Here is a 17,866-nt window from a genome sequence, read left to right on the forward strand (position 1 = left end):
TTTGGGGCTTAGGGTTGTTTGTTGTTAGTGGGTTAGAGTAGTTTGTTGTTGGGGGTTAGGGTTGTTTCTTTTTAGGGGGTTCGGGTTGTTGTTAGGTGGTTAGTGTTGTTTCTATTTAGGGGTTTCGGGTTGTTTCTTGTTGAGGTTTAGTGGTTTTTGTTGTTAGGGTGTTAGTGTTGTTCGTGGTTAGGGGGTTAGTGTTCTTTGTATTTAGGGGTTTAGGGTTGTTTCTTGTTGGGCTTTAGTGGTTTTTGTTGTTAGGGGGTTAGTGTTGTTTGTTCTTACGGGGTTAGTGTTGTTTGTTCTTACGGGGTTAGTGTTGTTTGTGGTTAGGGTGTTAGTGTTGTTTGTGGTTAGGGTGTTAGTGCTGTTTGTGGTTGCGGGTTAGGGTTGTTTGTTTTTTGGGGGTTTGGGTAGTTTGTTGTTTTTTTGTTAGGTTTGTTTGTTGTTAGGTGGTTAGGTTTGTTTGTTGTTACGGGGTTAGGGCTGTTTGTTGTTAGGGGGTTAGTGTTGTTTGTTGTTAGGGGTTTATTGTTGTTTGTTGTTTGTGGGTTAGTGTTGTTTGTTGTTAGGGGTTTAGGTTTGTTGTTCTTAGGGCGTTAGTGTTGCTTGTTGTTAGGCTGTTAGGTGTGTTTGTCAGTGTGTTAGAGTTTTTTGTTGTTCGGGGCTTAGTGTTGTTTTATGTTAGGGAGTTAGTGTTGTTTGTTGTTGGAGGTTAGTGTTGTTTGTTAGGGGATCAATTTTGTTTGTTTTTAGTGGGTTAGGGTTGTTTGTTGTTAGGGGATTAGTGTTGTTTGTTATCAGGGGTTCAGTGTTGTTTGTTTTTAGCTGTTTAGAGTTGTTTGTTTTTAGGGTATTAGTGTTTTTTGTTGTTAGGGGGTTAGGATTGTGTGTTTTTAGTTGGTTATTGTTGTTTGTTTTTGGGGGTTAGTGTTGTTTGTTGTTAGGGGCTGAGTGTTGCTTGTTGTTAGGGTTTTAGGGTTGTTTGTTGTTAGGGGTTAGGGTTGTTTGTTATTAGGGGTTAATTTGGTTTTTTGTTAGGGGTTCAGTGTTGTTTGTTGTTAGGGGGTGAGTGTTGTTTGTTGTCAGGGCGTTAGGGTTGTTTCTTGTTAGGAGATTAGGGTCGATGGTTGTTAGGTGTTTAGTGTTGTTTGTTGTTAGGTGTTAGTGTTGCTTGTCATTAGGGCGTTAGTGTTTTTTGTTGTTAGTGGGTTAGTGCTGTGTGTTGTTAGTGGCTTAGTGTTGTTTGTTTTTAGGGGTTCAGTGTTGTTTGTTTTTAGGGTTTTAGGGTTGTTTGTTTTTAGGGGGTTTGCATTGTTTGTTTTTAGGGTGTTAGGATTGTTTGTTGTTAGGGGTTAAGTGTTGTTTGTTGTTAGGGGGTTAGTGTTGTTGGTTTTTAGGGGGTTAGGGTTGTTTGTTTTGGGGGGTTAAGGTTGTTTGTTGTTAGTGGGTTAGGGTTGTTTGTTGTTAGGGGATTAGTGTTCTTGTTGTTAGGGGGTTTGTGGTTTTTTTTGTTGGGGGTTAATGTTTCTTGTTCGGGGTCAGCGTTTGTTATTAAGGGTTTTGGGTTTGTTGTTGTTAGGGTGTTAGTGTTGTTTGTTGTTAGGGGGTTGGTGTTGTTTGTTCTTAGGGTGTTAGTGTTTTTTGTGGTTAGAGCATTAGTGTTGTTTGTTGTTACGGGGTTAATGTTTCTTTTTAGGGGTTTAGGGTTGTTTCTTGTTGGGGGATAGTGGTGTTTGCTGTTGGGGGTTTAGGGATGGTTGTTGTTAGGGTGTTAGTGATAGTTGTTGTTAGGAGGTTAGTGTTGTTTATTGTTAGCTGTTTAGGGTTGTTTCTTGTTGGGGTTTTGTGGTTTTTGTTCTTAGGGTATTAGTGTTTGTGGTTGGGGGTTAGTGTTGCTGGTTGTTAGGGGGTCAGGGTTCTTTGTTGTTAGGGGGTTAGGGTTGTTTGTTGTTAGTGGGTTAGTGTTGTTTGTTGTTAGGGGTTCAGAGTTTTTTGCTGTTAGGGGGTTAGAGTTGTTTGCTGTTAAAGGATTTGGGTTCTTTCTTGTTGGGGGTTAGTGTTGTTTGTTTTTAGGGGATAAGTGTTGGTTGTTGCTAGGGGGTTAGTTTTTTTTGTTTTTACTGGCTTAGTGGTGTTGGTGGTTAGGGGGTTAGTGTTGCTGGTTGTTTAGGGGGTTAGGGTTGTTTGTTGTTAGGGGGTTAGTGTTGTTTGTTTTTAGGGGGAAAGTGTTGGTTTTTGTTAGGCGGTTAGGGTTATTGGTTGTTAGGGGGTTAGGGTTGTTTGCTGTTAGGGGGTTAGGGTTGTTTGTTGTTACGGGGTTAGTGTTCTTTGTTATTACGGGGATAGGATTTTTTGTTGTTACGGGGTTAGTGTAGTTTCTTGTTATAGAGTTAGTGTTGTTTGTTGTTAGTGGGTTAGGGTTCTTTGTTGTTTGGTTACGGTTGTTTGTTGTTAGGGGGTTAGGGTTGTTTGTTGTTAGGGGGTTAGTGTTGTTTGTTCTTAGGGCGTTAGTGTTGGTTGTTGTTAGTAGGTTAGTGTTTTTTGTTCTTAGTGGGTTAGTGCTGTTTGGGGTTAGGGAGTTAGTGTTGCTGGTTGTTAGGGGTTAGTGTTGTTTGTTGTTAGGGGTTTAGGTTTGTTTCTTGTTGGGGTTTAGTGTTGTTTGTTGTTAGGGTGTTAGTGTAGTTTGTGGTTAGGGGGTTAGTGTTGTTGGTTGTTAGGGGGTTAGTGTTGTTTGTGGTTAGGGGTTTAGTGTTGTTTGTTGTTCGGTGTTTAGAGTTTTTTGTTCTTAGGGGCTTAGGGTTGTTTGTTGTTAGGGGATTAGGGTTGTTTCCTGTTAGGGGGTTAGTGTTGTTTGTTTTTAGGGGGTAAGTGTTGGTTGCTGTTAGGGGGTTAGTGTTCTTTGTTTTTACTGGGTTATTGCTGTTTGTGGTTAGGAGGTTAGTGTAGTTGGTTGTTAGGGAGTTAGGGTTGTTTGTTGTTAGGGGGTTAGTGTTTGTTGTTACAGTGTTGGTGTTGATAGTTGTTAGGGGGTTAGTTTTGTTTGCTTTTAGAGGTTTAGGGTTGTTGGTTGTTAGTGTGTTAGTGTTGTTTGTTGTTAGGGGCTTAGGGGTGTTTGTTCTTACGGGGTTAGGATATTTTTGGTTACGAGGTTAGGGTAGTTTCCTGTTAGGGGGTTAGTGTTGTTTGTTTTTAGTGGCTTAGGGTTGTTTGTTGTTAGGGGGTTAGGTTAGTTTGATGTTAGGGGCTTAGTGTTGTTTGTTGTTAGGGGTTTAGTGTTGTTTGTTGTTAGGGGCTTAGGGTGGTTTGTTGTTAGGGGATTAGGGTTCTTTCTTGTTAGGGGGTTAGTGTTGGTTCTTGCTAGGGGGTTAGTGTTGTTTGTTGTTACGGGGAAAGTGTTGGTTGTTGTTAGGGGGTTAGTGTTTTTTATTTTGATTGGGTTAGTGCTGTTTGTGGTTGGGGGTTAGTGTTGTTGGTTTTTAGCGTGTTAGGGTTGTTTGTTGTTAGTGTATTAGGGTTTTTTGTTGTTAGGGGTTAGTGTTGTTTGTTATTAGGGATTTAGGGTTATTAGTTGTTAGGGGGTTAGTGTTGTTTGTTGTTAGCTGGTTAATGTTGTTTGTTGTTAGTAAGTTAGGGTTGTTTGTTGTTACGGGGTTAGGGTAGTTTGTTGTTACGGGGTTAGTGTTTGTTCTTAGTGGGTTAGTGTTGTTTGCTGTTTGGTTATGTTGTTCGTTGTTAAGGCGTTAGGGATGTTTCTTGTTCGGGGTTAGGGTTGTTTGTTGTTAAGGGCTTAGTGTTGTCTGTTGTTAGGGGGTTAGTGTTGTTTGTTGTTCCGGGGTTAGTTTTGTTTGTTATTAATGGTTTAGGGTTGTTTGTTGTTAGGGGGTTAGGGTTCTTGTTCTAAGGGGGTTACTGTTGTTTTTTGTTGCGGGTTAGTGTTGTTTGTTCTTAGGGTGTTAGTGTTCTTTGTTGTTATGATGTTAGGGTTGGTTGTGGTTAGGGTGTTAGTGTTGTTTGTTGTTAAGTGTTTAGTATTCTTTGTTTTTAGGCGTTTAGAGTTGTTTCTTGGGGTTTAGTTTAGTTTGTTGTTAGGGTTTTCATGTTGTTTGTTGTTAGGGGGTTAGTGTTGGTTGTTGTTAGGGGGTTAGTGTTGCTTTTATTCAGGAGGTTAGTGTTTGTTGTTGTTAGAGGGTTAGTGTTGTTTGTTGTTAGGGGTTTAAAACACACTGCCTAGAGAAATCCTAGCAAAGCCCTATGTTTCCCCAAAGAAATGTATGTCCATTTCAGTTCTTCGCCAGCAACGGAGCAAAGAGGCAACGTCAGATTGTGTGTATCTCAGTGAGAGAAAGAACACTGTGACTTCCCCCGTTCCTCTGACGAAAGCGGTTAGAGGGAGAAAAGCGTCCTTTGCTTTCGCTTTCCCGCAATGAGCTCAGCAGATCTGCCCTTCGCGAAGGGCCGTTTTCCCCCGGAGAACTGCCTCGCGGTAGCCCTGTTCTGGAAGTGGAACGAGTATGCAGTGATAGCGTTCAGCTATTGTGAAGGCTCGCTTTGGCCCAGGGCAAACGAAGCGCCGGGGGAAATCTTAGCAGAGCCCAGCGCCTTTCCACGGTTCAAAGCGTGGAACTGCAGACTCATTTGCAAAGAAGAGAGCACACAGGCAACAGCAGCCTGCACGTTTCTCAGTGAAAGGGAGAACTCCCTGACTTCATCCAGTCCTCTGAGCAAAGCAGGCAGAAGGAGAGAAACTTTCTTTCCTTCCTCTTTCCTGCAACGAATTCCTCATTTGCTCTTGCAAACGCAGGGCTTCTTCTGAAAACCTGCGTCGCGGTGCAGGGATCTTTCCAGAGGAGCAACGACATAGTTTTAGCTGGAAGGGCTTGGGAAAGCAGCCGGGGAGAAAAGGCCTATTGCTATTCTCTTTTCTTTCTGCCTCACTGCGGTCAGTTGGCACTTGCCAAAGCAAGGTTTCCCAGCACAAACTAGAAAGCAGCAGCTCTCTCCTGGCAGAGGAAATTCCATGCAGTGCTGCCCTTGCGAGATAGTGTTGGTACAGTGAGGCCCAGGGAAAACACACTGCCTAGAGAAATCCTAGCAAAGCCCTGTGTTTCCCCACAGGAATGTATGTCCGTTTCAGTTCTTTGCCAGCAACGGAGCTCAGAGGCAACGTCAGATTGTGTGTATCTCAGTGAGAGAAAGAACACTGTGACTTCCCCCGTTCCTCTGACGAAAGCGGTTAGAGGGAGAAAAGCGTCCTTTGCTTTCGCTTTCCCGCAATGTTCTCCACAGATCTGCCCTTCGCGAAGGGCCGTTTTTCCCCGGAGAACTGCCTCGCGGTAGCCCTGTTCTGGAAGTGGAACGAGTATGCAGTGTTAGCGTTCGGCTAATGTGAAGGCTCGCTTTGGCCCATGCAAACGAAGCGCCGGGGGAAATCTTAGCAGAGCCCGGCGCCTTTCCACGGTTCAAAACGTGGAACTGCAGACTCTTTTGCAAGGAAGAGAGCGCACAGGCAACAGCAGCCCGCACGTTTCTCAGTGAAAGGGAGAACTCCCTGACTTCATCCAGTCCTCTGAGCAAAGCAGGCAGAGGGAGAGAAACTTTCTTTCCTTCCTCTTTCCTGCAACGAATTCCTCCTTTGCTCTTGCAAACGCAGGGCTTCTTCTGAGAAACTACGTCGCGGTGCAGGGATCTTTCCCGAGGAGCAACGACATAGTTTTAGCTGGAAGGGCTTGGGAAAGCAGCCGGGGAGAAAAGGCCTCTTGCTATTCTCTTTTCTTTCTGCCTGAATGCAGTCAATTCGCACTTGCCAAAGCAAGGTTTCCCAGCACAAGCTACAAAGCAGCAGCTCTCTCCTGGCAGAGGAAATCCCATGCAGTGCTGCCCTGGCGAGATAGTTTTGATACAGTGAGGCCCAGGGAAAACACACTACCTAGAGAAATCGTAGCAAAGCCCTGTGTTTCCCCACAGAAATGTATGTCAGTTTCAGTTCTTTGCCAGCAACGGAGCTCAGAGGCAACGTCAGATTGTGTGTATCTCAGTGAGAGAAAGAACACTGTGAGTTCCCCCGTTCCTCTGACGAAAGCGCTTAGAGGGAGAAAAGCGTCCTTTGCTTTCGCTTTCCCGCAATGAGCTCCACAGATCTGCCCTTCGCGAAGGGCCGTTTTTCCCTGGAGAACTGCCTCGCGGTAGCCCTGTTCTGGAAGTGGAACGAGTATGCAGTGTTAGCGTTCAGCTAATGTGAAGGCTCGCTTTGGCCCAGGGCAAACGAAGCGCCGTGGGAAATCTTAGCGGAGCCCGGCGCCTTTCCACGGTTCAAAGCGTGGAACTGCAGACTCTTTTGCAAAGAAGAGAGCGCACAGGCAACAGCAGCCCGCACGTTTCTCAGTGAAAGGGAGAACTCCCTGACTTCATCCAGTCCTCTGAGCAAAGCAGGCAGAAGGAGAGAAACTCTCTTTCCTTCCTCTTTCCTGCAACGAATTTCTCATTTGCTCTTGCAAACGCAAGGCTTCTTCTGAAAAACTACGTCACGGTGCAGGGATCCTTCCAGAGGAGCAACGACATAGTTTTAGCTGGAAGGGCTTGGCTGAGCAGCCGGGGAGAAAAGGCCTCTTGCTATTTTCTTTTCTTTCTGCCCGAATGCGGTCAATTGGCACCTGCCAAGGCAAGGTTTCCCAGCACAAACTACAAAGCAGCAGCTCTCTCATGAAGAGGAAATCCCATTCAGTGTTGCCCTTGCGAGATAGTGTTGCTACAGTGAGGCCCAGGGAAAACACACTGCCTAGAGAAATCCTAGCAAAGCCCTGTGTTTCCCCACAGGAATGTATGTCCGTTTCAGTTCTTTGCCAGCAACGGAGCTCAGAGGCAACGTCAGATTGTGTGTATCTCAGTGAGAGAAAGAACACTGTGACTTCCCCCGTTCCTCTGACGAAAGCAGTTAGAGGGAGAAAAGCGTCCTTTGCTTTCGCTTTCCCGCAATGTTCTCCACAGATCTGCCCTTCGCGAAGGGCCGTTTTTCCCCGGAGAACTGCCTCGCGGTAGCCCTGTTCTGGAAGTGGAACGAGTATGCAGTGTTAGCGTTCGGCTAATGTGAAGGCTCGCTTTGGCCCATGCAAACGAAGCGCCGGGGGAAATCTTAGCAGAGCCCGGCGCCTTTCCACGGTTCAAAACGTGGAACTGCAGACTCTTTTGCAAGGAAGAGAGCGCACAGGCAACAGCAGCCCGCACGTTTCTCAGTGAAAGGGAGAACTCCCTGACTTCATCCAGTCCTCTGAGCAAAGCAGGCAGAAGGAGAGAAACTTTCTTTCCTTCCTCTTTCCTGCAACGAATTCCTCATTTGCTCTTGCAAACGTAAGGCTTCTTCTAAAAAACTACGTCACGGTGCAGAGATCCTTCCAGAGGAGCAACGAAATAGTTTTAGCTGGAAGGGCTTGGCAGAGCAGCCGGGGAGAAAAGGCCGCTTGCTGTTCTCTTTTCTTTCTGCCCGAATGCGGTCAATTGGCACTTGCCAAAGCAAGGTTTCCCAGCAAAAACTAGAAAGCAGCAGCTCTCTCCTGGCAGAGGAAATCCCATGCAGTGTTGCCCTGGCGAGATAGTGGTGGTACAGTGAGGCCCAGGGAAAACACACTGCCTAGAGAAATCCTAGCAAAGCCCTGTGTTTCCCCACAGGAATGTATGTCAGTTTCAGTTCTTCGCCACCAACGGAGCAAAGAGGCAACGTCAGATTGTGTGTATCTCAGTGAGAGAAAGAACACTGTGACTTCCCCCGTTCCTCTGACGAAAGCAGTTAGAGGGAGAAAAGCGTCCTTTGCTTTCGCTTTCCCGCAATGTTCTCCACAGATCTGCCCTTCGCGAAGGGCCGTTTTCCCCTGGAGAACTGCCTGGCAGTAGCCCTGTTCTGGAAGTGGAACGAGTATGCAGTGTTAGCGTTCAGCTAATGTGAAGGCTCGCTTTGGCCCAGGGCAAACGAAGCGCCGGGGGAAATCTTAGCAGATCCCGGCGCCTTTCCACGGTTCAAAGCGTGGAACTGCAGACTCTTTTGCAAAGAAGAGAGCGCACAGGCAACAGCACCCGGCAATTTCTCAGTGAAAGGGAGAACTCCCTGACTTCATCCAGTCCTCTGAGCAAAGCAGGCAGAGGGAGAGAAACTTTCTTTCCTTCCTCTTTCCTGCAACGAATTCCTCATTTGCTCTTTCAAACGCAGGGCTTCTTCTGAGAAACTACGTCGCGGTGCAGGGATCCCTCCAGAGGAGCAACGACATAGTTTTAGCTGGAAGGGCTTGGGAAAGCAGCCGGGGAGAAAAGGCCTCTTGCTATTCTCTTTTCTTTCTGCCTGAATGCAGTCAATTCGCACTTGCCAAAGCAAGGTTTCCCAGCACAAGCTACAAAGCAGCAGCTCTCTCCTGGCAGAGGAAATCCCATGCAGTGCTGCCCTTGCGAGATAGTGTTGATAGAGTGAGACCCAGGGAAAGCACACTGCCTAGAGAAATCGTAGCAAAGCCCTGTGTTTCCCCACAGAAATGTATGTCAGTTTCAGTTCTTTGCCAGCAACGGAGCTCAGAGGCAACGTCAGATTGTGTGTATCTCAGTGAGAGAAAGAACACTGTGACTTCCCCCGTTCCTCTGACGAAAGCAGTTAGAGGGAGAAAAGCGTCCTTTGCTTTCGCTTTCCCGCAATGTTCTCCACAGATCTGCCCTTCGCGAAGGGCCGTTTTTCCCCGGAGAACTGCCTCGCGGTAGCCCTGTTCTGGAAGTGGAACGAGTATGCAGTGTTTGCGTTCGGCTAATGTGAAGGCTCGCTTTGGCCCATGCAAACGAAGCGCCGGGGGAAATCTTAGCAGAGCCCGGCGCCTTTCCACGGTTCAAAACGTGGAACTGCAGACTCTTTTGCAAGGATGAGAGCGCACAGGCAACAGCAGCCCGCACGTTTCTCAGTGAAAGGGAGAACTCCCTGACTTCATCCAGTCCTCTGAGCAAAGCAGGCAGAGGGAGAGAAACTTTCTTTCCTTCCTCTTTCCTGCAACGAATTCCTCATTTGCTCTTTCAAACGCAGGGCTTCTTCTGAGAAACTACGTCGCGGTGCAGGGATCCCTCCAGAGGAGCAACGACATAGTTTTAGCTGGAAGGGCTTGGGAAAGCAGCCGGGGAGAAAAGGCCTCTTGCTATTTTCTTTTCTTTCTGCCCGAATGCGGTCAATTGGCACCTGCCAAGGCAAGGTTTCCCAGCACAAACTACAAAGCAGCAGCTCTCTCATGAAGAGGAAATCCCATTCAGTGTTGCCCTTGCGAGATAGTGTTGGTACAGTGAGGCCCAGGGAAAACACACTGCCTAGAGAAATCCTAGCAAAGCCCTGTGTTTCCCCACAGGAATGTATGTCCGTTTCAGTTCTTTGCCAGCAACGGAGCTCAGAGGCAACGTCAGATTGTGTGTATCTCAGTGAGAGAAAGAACACTGTGACTTCCCCCGTTCCTCTGACGAAAGCAGTTAGAGGGAGAAAAGCGTCCTTTGCTTTCGCTTTCCTGCAATGTTCTCCACAGATCTGCCCTTCGCGAAGGGCCGTTTTTCCCCGGAGAACTGCCTCGCGGTAGCCCTGTTCTGGAAGTGGAACGAGTATGCAGTGTTAGCGTTCGGCTAATGTGAAGGCTCGCTTTGGCCCATGCAAACGAAGCGCCGGGGGAAATCTTAGCAGAGCCCGGCGCCTTTCCACGGTTCAAAACGTGGAACTGCAGACTCTTTTGCAAGGAAGAGAGCGCACAGGCAACAGCAGCCCGCACGTTTCTCAGTGAAAGGGAGAACTCCCTGACTTCATCCAGTCCTCTGAGCAAAGCAGGCAGAAGGAGAGAAACTTTCTTTCCTTCCTCTTTCCTGGAACGAATTCCTCATTTGCTCTTGCAAACGTAAGGCTTCTTCTAAAAAACTACGTCACGGTGCAGAGATCCTTCCAGAGGAGCAACGAAATAGTTTTAGCTGGAAGGGCTTGGCAGAGCAGCCGGGGAGAAAAGGCCGCTTGCTGTTCTCTTTTCTTTCTGCCCGAATGCGGTCAATTGGCACTTGCCAAAGCAAGGTTTCCCAGCAAAAACTAGAAAGCAGCAGCTCTCTCCTGGCAGAGGAAATCCCATGCAGTGTTGCCCTGGCGAGATAGTGGTGGTACAGTGAGGCCCAGGGAAAACACACTGCCTAGAGAAATCCTAGCAAAGCCCTGTGTTTCCCCACAGGAATGTATGTCCGTTTCAGTTCTACACCACCAACGGAGCAAAGAGGCAACGTCAGATTGTGTGTATCTCAGTGAGAGAAAGAACACTGTGACTTCCCCCGTTCCTCTGACGAAAGCAGTTAGAGGGAGAAAAGCGTACTTTGCTTTCGCTTTCCCGCAATGAGCTCCACAGATCTGCCCTTCGCGAAGGGCCGTTTTCCCCCGGAGAACTGCCTCGCGGTAGCCCTGTTCTGGAAGTGGAACGAGTATGCAGTGTTAGCGTTCAGCTAATGTGAAGGCTCGCTTTGGCCCAGGGCAAACGAAGCGCCCGGGGAAGTCTTAGCAGAGCCCGGCGCCTTTCCACGGTTCAAAGCGTGGAACTGCAGACTCTAGTGCAAAGAGGAGAGCGCACAGGCAACAGCAGCCTGCACGTTTCTCAGTGAAAGGGAGAACTCCCTCACTTCATCCAGTCCTCTGAGCAAAGCAGGCAGAGGGAGAGAAACTTTCTTTCCTTCCTCTTTCCTGCAACGAATTCCTCATTTGCTCTTGCAAACGCAGGGCTTCTTCTGAGAAACTACTTCGCGGTGCAGGGATCCTTCCAGAGGAGCAACGACATAGTTTTAGCTGGAAGGGCTTGGGAAAGCAGCCGGGGAGGAAAGGTCTCTTGCTATTCTCTTTTCTTTCTGCCTGAATGCGGTCAAATGGCACTTGCCACAGCAAGGATTCCCAGCACAAACTACAAAGCAGCAGCTCTCTCCTGGCAGAGGAAATCCCATGCAGTGTTGCCCTGGCGAGATAGTGTTGCTACAGTGAGGCCCAGGGAAAACACACTGCCTAGAGAAATCCTAGCAAAGCCCTGTGTTTCCCCACAGGAATGCATGTCAGTTTCCGTTCTTTGCCAGCAACGGAGCTCAGAGGCAACGTCAGATTGTGTGTATCTCAGTGAGAGAAAGAACACTGTGACTTCCCCCGTTCCTCTGACGAAAGCGGTTAGAGGGAGAAAAGCGTCCTTTGCTGTCGCTTTCCCGCAATGAGCTCGGCAGATCGGCCCTTCGCGAAGGGCCGTTATCCCCCGGAAAACTGCCTCGCGGAAGCCCTGTTCTGGAAGTGGAACGAGTATGCAGTGTTGGCGTTCAGCTATTGTGAAGGCTAGCTTTTGCCCACGGCAAACGAAGCGCCCGGGGAAGTCTTAGCAGAAACCGGCGTCTTTCCACGGTTCAAAGCGTGGAACTGCAGACTCTTTTGCAAAGAAGAGAGCGCACAGGCAACAGCACCCGGCAATTTCTCAGTGAAAGGGAGAACTCCCTGACTTCATCCAGTCCTCTGAGCAAAGCAGGCAGAGGGAGAGAAACTTTCTTTCCTTCCTCTTTCCTGCAAAGAATTCCTCATTTGCTCTCGCAAACGCAGGGCTTCTTCTGAAAACCTACGTCGCGGTGCAGGGATCCTTCCAGAAGAGCAACGACATAGTTTTAGCTGGAAGGGCTTGGCTGAGCAGCCGGGGAGAAAAGGCCTCTTGCTATTCTCTTTTCTTTCTGCCTGAATGCAGTCAATTCGCACTTGCCAAAGAGAGGTTTCCCAGCACAAACTACAAAGCAGCAGCTCTCTCCTGGCAGAGGAAATCCCATGCAGTGCTGCCCTTGCGAGATAGTGTTGATACAGTGAGGCCCAGGGAAAACACACTGCCTAGAGAAATCCTAGCAAAGCCCTGTGTTTCGCCACAGGAATGTATGTCCGTTTCAGTTCTTCGCCAGCAACGGAGCAAAGAAGCAACGTCAGATTGTGTGTATCTCAGTGAGAGAAAGAACACTGTGACTTCCCCCGTTCCTCTGACAAAAGCGGTTAGAGGGTGAAAAGCGTCCTTTGCTTTCGCTTTCCCGCAATGTGCTCGGCAGATCTGCCCTTCGCGAAGGGCCGTTATCCCCCGGAAAACTGCCTCGCGGAAGCCCTGTTCTGGAAGTGGAACGAGTATGCAGTGTTGGCGTTCAGCTATTGTGAAGGCTGGCTTTGGCCCACGGCAAACGAAGCGCCCGGGGAAGTCTTAGCAGAAACCGGCGCTTTTCCACGGTTCAAAGCGTGGAACTGCAGACTCTTGTGCAAAGAAGAGAGCGCACAGGCAACAGCAGCCGGCAATTTCTCAGTGAAAAGGAGAACTCCCTCACTTCATCCAGTCCTCTGAGCAAAGCAGGCCGAAGGAGAGAAACTTTCTTTCCTTCCTCTTTCCTGCAACGAATTCCTCATTTGCTCTTGCAAACGCAGGTCTTCTTCTGAAAACGTACGTCGCGGTGCAGGGATCCTTCCAGAGGAGCAACGACATAGTTTTAGCTGCAAGGGCTTGGGAAAGCAGCCGGGGAGAAAAGGCCTCTTGCTATTTTCTTTTCTTTCTGCCTGAAAGCAGTCAATTCGCACTTGCCAAAGCAAGGTTTCCCAGCACAAACTACAAAGCAGCAGCTCTCTCCTGGCAGAGGAAATCCCATGCAGTGCTGCCCTTGCGAGATAGTGTTGATACAGTGAGACCCAGGGAAAACACACTGCCTAGAGGAATCCTAGCAAAGCCCTGTGTTTCCCCACAGAAATGTATGTCAGTTTCAGTTCTTTGCCAGCAACGGAGCTCAGAGGCAACGTCAGATTGTGTGTATCTCAGTGAGAGAAAGAACACTGTGACTTCCCCCGTTCCTCTGACGAAAGCGGTTAGAGGGAGAAAAGCGTCCTTTGCTTTCGCTTTTCCGCAATGACCTCGGCAGATCTGCCCTTCGCGAAGGGCCGTTTTCCCCCGGAGAACTGCCTCGCGGTAGCCCTGTTCTGGAAGTGGAACGAGTATGCAGTGTTAGCGTTCAGCTATTGTGAAGGCTCGCTTTGGCCCAGGGCAAACGAAGCGCTGGGGGAAGTCTTAGCAGAACCCAGGGCCTTTCCACGGTTCAAAGCGTGGAACTGCAGACCCTTTTGCAAAGAAGAGAGCGCACAGGCAACAGTAGCCTGCACGTTTCTCAGTGAAAGGGAGAACTCCCTGACTTCATCCAGTCCTCTGAGCAAAGCAGGCAGAGGGAGAGAAACTTTCTTTCCTTCCTCTTTCCTGCAACGAATTCCTCATTTGCTCTTGCAAACGCAGGGCTTCTTCTGAGAAACTACGTCGCGGTGCAGGGATCCTTCCAGAGGAGCAACGACATAGTTTTAGCTGGAAGGGCTTGGGAAAGCAGCCGGGGAGAAAAGGCCTCTTGCTATTCTCTTTTCTTTCTAACGCAAACCCTAACGCAAACCCTAACCCATAACACCAAAACCTAACCTAAACCTTAACACTATCCCTCACCCTAACTCTAACACTAACCCGAAACCTAATCATAAACCTAACCCTAACTCTGAACCAAACTTAACCATGACCAGAACCACAATGCCTAAGCGAAACCCTCACCCAAACCCTAACCCTAAACTACACCTCTAAACCCTAACACCTTACCATAACCATAATCCTAACTCTACCCAACCCTAACCATAAACCTAACACTCACCCCAACCACAATGCCTAACACAAATCGTAACCCTAACTGTTACACTTAACCCTAACCTAAAATCTAACCCTAACCCTAAAACTAAACAGAACCCATAAACTTAACGCTAACCCTAAACATAAACTTAACACTAACCTGAAAACGAACCCAAACCTTAGCCATATCCCTAACCCTCACCCTACTTTACTTCACCCTATCCCTAACCTAAAGCTAACCCTAACTTTAACCCTAATCCAACCCCTAAACCTAACCCTAACCTTAACCTTGGCCCATCTGTAACCCTAAACCTAACCCTTATAATAACTCTGACACTAACCCTTGCCCAAAACCTAATTCTAATCCTAACCCTGACCCTAACCCTAACCTAACCTTAACCCTAACTTTAAGCCTACCATAAACTTAACCTAAACCTAACCCCTAACCCAACTCGAACCCTAAACCTAGCCCTAACCCTAACCGTAACAGTTACGCAAAACCCTCACCTTAACTGTAAACGTAAATCTAACTCTTACCGTAACCCTAAACTTAACCCTAATTATAACCCTATCCTAAACCTAACTGAAACACTAACCACTAACCCTAACTCTAACCCTAATGCTTAGCCTAAACCTAACCTTAACCCTAAACCTAACCTTAACCACTAACCCTAACTCTAATCCTAACCCGAAACCAAACCCTCACACTTAACCAAAATTTCAACCTAACCATAACCCTAAACCTACCCTAACTTCATTCAAACCCTAACCCTAAGCTAAACTAACACTAAACCTAACCCTAACCCTAAACCTAAATCTAACCCTAACCCTGAATCTAACCTGAACTCTAAACCAAAACCCTAAACCTGACCCTAACCTTAATCCAAACACCTACCCCAACCCTAACCCTCATCCTTAACCTAAATTCCACCCTAAACCTAAACCTAAAGCACTATCACCATACTCTAGCCCTAACTCTAAACCTAACCTAACTCTAACCCTAAACATTACTGTAACACCCAAAAACATCAGCTTAATGTAAACATAACACTAATCCTCACACGAAACCCTAACCCTTTCCCTAACCCTAACCCTATCCCTCATCCTAACCCTAAACCTGACATAAACCTAACTCTTACCCTAACCTTCAACTTAACCTTAACTCTACCCTAACCTTAACCGTAAACCTAACAATAACTCTAAACCTGACCTTAACCCTAACCCTAAACCCTAGCACTAACTCTAAACCTAACCCTAACCTAGCCTTACACTTTACCGTAAACCTAGTCTTAACCCTAACCTGACCGCTACCTTAACCCTAACCTAAACCTAACCCTAACACTAACCTTAACCCTAAATCTAACATTAACCCTGAACCCCACTATTAACTGAAACTTCACCATGACCCTAACTCTAACCCTAACCATAACAATTACCCTAAACCCTCACCTTAACTGTAAACCTAAACCTAACCCTCACCATATCCCCAACCCTCACCCTAACCCCTAACTATATTCCTAACCCTAAACCTAACGCTATCCCTAACCCTAACTGTACCCCTAACACGAACAGTAACCCTAATCTAACACTAACCCTAACATTAACCCTAAACTTAAACCTACCCTAACCATAAACCTAAAACTAGCAGCCTAAATCTAACGTCTAACACTAACCCTAATCCTAACCCTAACCCTAACCCTAACTCTCACCCTTAACCTAAACTTCACACTAACCCTAAACCTAAAACTAACCCTAACACTAAACATAACCCCTAACCCTAAACTGGACCCTAAATCTAACCATAACACTAACCTGAACACAAACCCAAACTCTAGCCCTAACCCTAAAAGTAACCCTCAGCCTATGCTAAACTTCAACCAAATCCTAACCCTAACCATAACCGTAAACGTAAACCTAGCCCAAACCCTAACCTTAAACCTAACTCTAACCGTAAAGCTAGTCCATCTGTAACCCTAAACCTAAGCCTTACAATAGTTCTGAACCTAACCCTAATCCTAAGCCCAACAATAGACCTAATCCTAAACCTAACCCGAACTCTAAACTTGACCCTAAAGAGAACACTAACTCTAACCCTAAACCAGGACTTAAACCTAAAACTTACCCTGCACCTAACCCTAAACCTAACCCTAACTCTAACTCTAACCCTAATCCTAACACTTGTCCTAAAACCTAACCTTAACTGCAATACTAACTGTAACCCTCACCTAACCCCTAACCGTACCCCCAAAAGCTAACCCTAATGCTATCCCTAACCCTAACCCTAACACTCACCTGAAAACCTAAGCCCTAACGATAACCCTAACCCTAACCCAAAACCTAACCCCTAGCACCAAAGCCTAACCCTAACTCTAACACTAACCCGAAACCTAATCATAAAACTAACCCTAACCCTAAACCAAACCTAACCATGACCAGAACCACAATGCCTAACCGGAACCCTCACCCAAGCCCTAACCCAAAACTACTCCTCTAATCCCTAACACCTTACCATAACCATAATCCTAACCCTACCCAACCCTAATCCTAAACCTAATCCTCACACCAACCACAATGCCTAACACAAACCGTAAACCTAACCCTAAACTGAACCCTCACTCTTAACCAAAATTCACCCTAACCATGACCCTAAACCTCCCCTAACTTCATCCAAACCCTAACCTTAACCAAAAATAAAACTAAACTTAAACCTAACCCTAAATGTAAACCTAACCCTAACCCGGACCATAACCTGAACCCTAACCCCTAACCCTAACCCTCACGCTTAACATAAACTTCACCCTAACTCTAACCCTAAAACTAAATATAACACTAAATCTCCGCCTAACCCTGACCCTAACCCTAATCCTAACCATAAACCTAACCCAAACCTGAACCTAACTCTAACCCTAACCCTAATCCTAACCCTAAAACTTACCCTACACACTCAGCTTAAATGGAAACCTAGAACTAACCCTCACCCTAACATCTAAACCTAACCCCAACCCTTAACCTAACCCTATCTCTAACCTTAACCTAGCCCTAAACCTAACAATGACTTAACCCTAACATGTACTCTAAACCTAAGCATAAACCTAAACTTAACCCTAAACCTAATCCTAACCTTAACCCTAACCCTAACACCTAACGCTAACCTGAGCTCAACACTCGCCCTTAACTTTAAATGCACCCTAACACTAACCCTAAACTGAACCCTAACCCTAACCCTAAACCTAAGCCTAAACCTGACCCTAGCATTAACCCAAACACGTAAACCTGACCCTAATACTAACCCTAAATCTAACCCTAACCTTAACGCAAACACGTAACGCTAACACTAGTCCTAACCCTCATCCTTAAAGTATGCTTCACCCTAAACGTAAGCCTAAGCCTAACCTGAAACTAAACCTAACCCTAAACTATCCCCTCAGTCTAGCCCTAACCCTAAACCTAACCCTAACCCTAACTCTAACCATACCCCTAACCATAACACTCTAAAACATCAGCTAAACTGTAAACCTAACACTAACCATCACATGAATCGCTAACCCTTTCCCTAATCCTACCCCTATCCCTAATGCTAACCTTAACCTTGACCTAATCCTAACCCTTACCCTAACCCTAAACTTAACACTAACCTTAACTCGAACTTAACCCTAACCCTCACAATAACTCTAAACCTGACCCTAACCCTAAGCCTAAACCCTAGCACTAACTCTAACTCTAACCCTAACCCTAACCCTAACCTAGCCCTACCCTTTACCGTAAACCTAGCCTAAACCCTAACCTTACCCCTACCTTCAACCTAACCCTGACACTAACCTTAAGCATAACTCTAACCTTAACCCTAACCCTGACTATTAACTGAAACTTCACCCTAACCATAAGCCTAACTCTAACTCTAACCCTAACCATAACAATTACCCTAAACCTTCACCTTCAATGTAAACCTAAACCTAACCCTTAACCGTATCCCCAACCCTAAACCTAATGCTATCTATCCCTCACATTATCCCTAACCCTAACCCGAAGATGAACAGTAACCCTAATCTAACGCTAACCCTAACGTTAACCCTAAACTTAACCCTTCCCTAACCATAAACCTAACCCTAACACCCTAAACCGAAACTCTAACCCTAACTAGAATCCAAACCCTAATGCAAACCCTTATCCTAACCCTCACCCTTAACCTAAACTTCACA

Source organism: Loxodonta africana, chromosome 17, assembly GCF_030014295.1.
Source record: "Loxodonta africana isolate mLoxAfr1 chromosome 17, mLoxAfr1.hap2, whole genome shotgun sequence".
Taxonomy (NCBI): Eukaryota; Metazoa; Chordata; class Mammalia; order Proboscidea; family Elephantidae; genus Loxodonta; species Loxodonta africana.